Raw genomic sequence first — 5,405 nt, 5'->3', positions numbered from 1 at the left:
CATAGAAGAAGTGAGGTGTTGCTTTTATCTTCTGCGCCAATGAATGTCATCTACTTCTTGTTACACTTGTCATTCTTGTTCAATTTATAAGTCTTTATTTCTATCCTCACAACCCTCGTTCTCATGCAGGATGTCACCATAGTTTCGCAATATTTTATGCTCATTACGGATATTGTTATCTTTGTGGTCTTTTTATGTCCTTTGTAATATTTTTGTATGCTTGAATAGATGTGTATTCTCATTTTTGTTTATCTGATATGAAGGAATATTTATTGAAACGAAGTGCAATAATAGGACAGGAAAGAGTGCATTGTCCCTCTTCCTTTTTCCTATCAATATATCTCGTTAGCAAAACGTTGACTTAGATTGATTTACTTTACTAGAAGGGATACAGTGAGAGAAAAATAGTCGGTGTGTGTGTGTGTGTTGGGGGGGGGGGGTTTGTGCGTATGGGGTGTGTGTGTGCGTGGGTGTGTGTGTGTGTGGGTATGTGTGTGTGTGTGTGTGCGTGTGGGGTGTGTGTGTGGGGGGGGGGGGGGTTTGTGTGTCATGCTAGAACATATTTTGTGTGTGTGTGTTGTGTGTGTGTGTGTGGGGTGTGTTCGTATGGGGTATGTGTGTGTGCGTGGGGTGTGTGTGTATGGGGTATGTGTGTGTGCGTGGGTGTGTGTGTTGTGTTGGGGGGTTGTGCGTATGGTGTGTGTGTGTGTGTGTGTGGGGTGTGTGTGTGCGTGGGTGTGTGTGTGTGGGGTGTGGGGTGTGTGCGTGTGGGGTGTGTGTGTGTGTATGTGTGTATGTGTGGGATTTGTATGACATGCTAGAACATGATTTTTTTGTGTGTGTGTTGTGTGTGTGTGTGGGGTGTGTGCGTATGGGGTATGTGTGTGTGTGTGTGCGTGCGTGAGGTGTGTGCATATGGGGTATGTGTGTGTGCGTGGGTGTGTGTGTGCGTGTGTGCGTGTGTGTGCGGGGTGTGTGTGTGAACATGTTCAATTTTTAAGTCTTTATTTCTATCTTCACAACCCTCTTTCTCATGCAGAATGTCACCATAGTTTCGCAATATTTTATACTTATTACGAATATTGTTGTCTTTGTGGTCTTTTTATGTCCTTTGCAATATTTTTGTGTGCTTGCATAGATGTGTATTCTCATTTTTATTTATCTGATATGAAGGAATATTTATTGAAACAAAGAGCAATAATAGGACAGGAAAAAATTGCATTGTCCCTCTTCCTTTTTCCTTTCAATATATCTCGTTAGCAAGAAGTGGACTTAGATTGATTTACTTTACTAGAGGAGATATAGTGAGAGAAAAAGAATGGGTGTGTGTGTGTGTTGGGGGGGGGGGGGGTTGTGCGTATGGGGTGTGTGTGTGTGTATGTGTGTGGGGTGTGTGTGTGTATGTGTGGGGTTTGTGTGTTATGCTAAAACATGTTTTTTGTGTGTGTGTTGTGTGTGTGTGGGGGGGGGGGGTGTGTGTGTGCGTCGGGTGTGTGTGTATGGGGTATGCGTGTGCGCACGCGTGTGTGTGTGTGTGTGTGTCTGTGTGTGTGTGTGGTTTGTGCGTCATGCTAGAACATGTTTTTTTTGTGTGTGTGTGGGGTGTGTGCGTATGGGGTATGTGTGTGTGCGTGGGTGTGTGTGTGTGTGCGTGCGTGGGGTGTGTGCGTATGGGGTATGTGTGTGTGCGTGTGTGTGGGGGGGTGTCACGCTAGAACATGTTTTACTTCCATTTTGATCATAGAAGAAGTGAGGTGTTGTTTTTATCTTCTGCGCCAGTAAATGTTATCTACTTCTTGTTACATTTGTCATTCTCGTTCAATTTCTAAGTTTTCATTTCTATTTTCACAACCCTCTTTCTAATGCAGGATGTCACCATAGTTTCGCAATATTTTATGCTCATTACGGATATTGTTGTCTTTGTGGTCTTTTTATGTCCTTTGTAATATTTTTGTGTGCTTGGATAGATGTGTATTCTCATTTTTGTTTATCTGATATGAAGGAATATTTATTGAAACGAAGAGCAATAATAGGACAGGAAAGAGTGGATTGTCCCTCTTCCTTTTTCCTTTCAATATATCTCGTTAGCAACAAGTGGACTTAGATTGATTTACTTTAGTAGAGGGGATATAGTTAGAGAAAAAGTGTGGGTGTGTGTGTGTGTGTGTTGGGGGGGGGGGGGGTTTGTGCGTATGGGGTATGTGTTTGCGTGGGGGTGTGTGTGTGTGTATGTGTGGGGTTTGTGTGTCATGCTAGAACATGTTTTTTGTGTGTGTGTTGTGTGTGTGTGTGGGGTGTGTGCGTATGGGGTATGTGTGTGTGCGTGGGTGTGTGTGTGTGTGCGTGGGGTGTGTGTGTATGGGGTATGTGTAGCACCCCCTTTGCTACAAGGGCTATACCTATCCTAAACGTCATACTTATTGTAATGCCTGTGTTTATATATATATATGCACATAATAATTTAATCCATATGTATACGTAACCCAGCGTCATAATAGGTATTATCAATCCACAAATTATATATATATACATATCACACACCACAAGGTGATTCGTCATAAGTAATCCATACGCTTATATTCTCTCTGTACAAACAAAATGTGGTTTGTACTCTAACTGACAAAGAGGAGAAAACTGCATACTGGCCCGACCTGCCTGAGTATAACGCGTAGACCTAGTTTTCAATAGTTAGACACCTCAAAGTCTACTCTTGAAAGAAAATATCAGCAGAGGGATGGGCCTGCCACTCAGTAAGTAAATAACCAGCCCTATCTATATATGTAAATCAAACATAGCCCAAATAAGATAAGTAGGCAACATGCATGGAATAAAATCAATTAAATTCTAACATAATCAGCTTTATTACACCACATGACTATCTCATAATAAGACAATCAATCAAACTCCATTTTTCCCTAGTTTTCTTACCAGAAGGTGATATTGTATTTTTCACGCCAACTCAATCTTACCATTATTAAATTTAAGTGAACCCCCTTGACAGCCGGCTCATCAATCTCATTTCGCACATAGCATTTTCTTTTCGCACAGAGCATTTTCTTTTCGCACATAGCACTTTCTTTTCGCACATAGCACTTTCTTTTCGCCTTATAGGCTTTTCAACACATCAAGGGGTATTCACACCACAATTATATTCAATTTCCACCACTCCCTCATTTTCACATATCACCGTTCTTTTAAGCAACTAGTAACGTAAAACAATATATCAACATATTCTCATTTTCAAACATCCACAACACATCAAACAATAAACATAATATTTCAACGTATTTCCTCATTTCACGTACACAATACCGTCAATCAAATCAAATCATTCATCACTCATATACTTCAGATAAATCAATGTCAACACGAACCACAAATTCATATAACAGTAAAACCACAAATACAGAAAGCATATATAGATAATACTAATTATTTACTTACCTCGACCTTACAACGTTTCTTTTTACTCAATCGCTAATTGTCACTCCTTTCACCTCAACCCTGTATCCTATAATGAGTTATACCACATATAGTTAATATATCGAGAATATCGTAACTTCTTTTAAATATAATATTAAATATTATTTGTACGATTTTCAATAATTCTTTAATACTCCACTTCTATCGAAATATAATCTTCGTTCTAGTTCTTCTCAATAACTAGACACTATAGGCTTCATAAAAATATTTATAATTTATCAAGTGATTCATAGGAATTTATTTAACGAAACCCCTTATACATTTATAACTATCATTTTTAATAACACCTTAAATTAAATTATCATTAAAACCTCATTCTTCCTCTTTAATAACATACCATTTATTAAATATAATTTTCAGAATGTTTCTGTGAATTTTCTATCAATTTCTCGCTATTATACTCTTTGATTGAACAATAATACATATAATTGTGTATTTGGTTAACAATTCCGATGAAATTGTATAAATTGGCTATAGCAATATTAAAGTCTAATAAATTTAATAATCTAATTGATCAATGATATCATTTTTATATCCAATTCGATATTTAATCCGACACTATTTTAAATAGTCAAACTCGTAAAATATTCCGGTTAAATAGTACATCGCTTAGTATAAACAACATTTAATAAACGGACTAATTAAATAATATAATTATATAAATTAATAATAATTAAAATAGAAAGCTTACCTCCTCCGCGCGGGTGATGAAGCAGAAACAGGAAATAGCAATTTGGTGACATTGCAATTATTCAACATACATATATATATTTATGTGGGGGGTGGGGCGGTGGGTGAGGGCCCACCCCCAAAATCCTTTCCTTTCCCTTTTTTTTTTCTTCTCTTTCCTTTATATATATATATGTATGTTTATATATATTTTACTAATGTATATATCATTACATATATATATAATATTATTATTTTATTTATTAATTTAACTTTTCTCAAAATACCCATTACGTTCTTTCTAATTTCTTAATTAATATAATTTGTTCACAAATATTATAACAAGCTCCAATTTAACCCGTTCAAGTTTTATTATATTCCAATTAGGGAATGTAATTTATTTACTAATTAACTAAATTTTATAAAAATTACCAATTAATCGCCCAATTAGATAATTATAATCTTTGGGGCGTTATAGTATGTGTGTGTGCGTGTCTGTGTGTGTGTTGTGTTGGGGGGGTTGTGCGTATGGTGTGTGTGTGTGTGGGGGGTGTGTGTGTGTGTGTGGGGTGTGTGTGTGTATGTGTGGGGTTTGTGTGTCATGCTAGAACATATTTTTTTTGTGTGTGTGTTGTGTGTGTGTGTGGGGTGTGTGCGTATGGGGTATGTGTGCGTGCGTGGGTGTGTGTGTGTATGTGCGTGCATGGGTGTGTGTGTGTGTGGGGTGTGTGTCACGCTAGAACATGTTTTACTTCCATTTTGATCATAGAAGAAGTGAGGTGTTACTTTTATCTTCTGCGCCAATGAATGTCATCTACTTCTTGTTACATTTGTCATTCTCGTTCAATTTCTAAGTCTTCATTTCTATCTTCACAACCCTCTTTCTCATGCAGGATGTCACCATAGTTTCGCAATATTTAAGCTCATTACGGATATTGTTGTCTTTGTGGTCTTTTTATGTCCTTTGTAATATTTTTGTGTGCTTGCATAGATATGTATTCTCATTTTTGTTTATCTGATATGAAAGAATATTTATTGAAACGAAGAGCAATAATAGGACAGGAAAGAGTGCATTGTCCCTCTTCCTTTTTCCTTTAAATATATCTCGTTATCAAGAAATGGACTTAGATTGATTTACTTTACTAGAGGGGATATAGTGAGAGAAAAATAGTGGGTGTGTGTGTGTGTGTGTTGGGGGGGGGGGGTTTGTGCGTATGGGGTGTGTGTGTGCGTGGGTGTGTGTGTGTGTGTAT

The 5,405-nt window shown here is 37.5% G+C and overlaps 1 long non-coding RNA gene across 1 annotated transcript; it reads right to left on the bottom strand.

The window, feature by feature from the left end:
• Positions 1-2,473: 2,473 nt before the first annotated feature.
• LOC148788211 (uncharacterized) lies at positions 2,474-4,221 on the bottom strand. Its single transcript, XR_016065591.1, has 2 exons — positions 4,175-4,221; positions 2,474-3,511 (listed from the first exon to the last, which is right to left on the bottom strand). It is a non-coding gene; the product is annotated as an uncharacterized LOC148788211 (long non-coding RNA).
• Positions 4,222-5,405: the final 1,184 nt, after the last annotated feature.

This window comes from Sesamum indicum, linkage group LG5 (assembly GCF_026168435.1).
Source record: "Sesamum indicum cultivar Baizhima isolate 11 linkage group LG5, ASM2616843v1, whole genome shotgun sequence".
NCBI lineage: Eukaryota > Viridiplantae > Streptophyta > Magnoliopsida > Lamiales > Pedaliaceae > Sesamum > Sesamum indicum.
The sequence above is the reverse complement of the archived record's forward strand: the minus strand, read 5'-3'. Positions and strand labels throughout refer to the sequence as shown.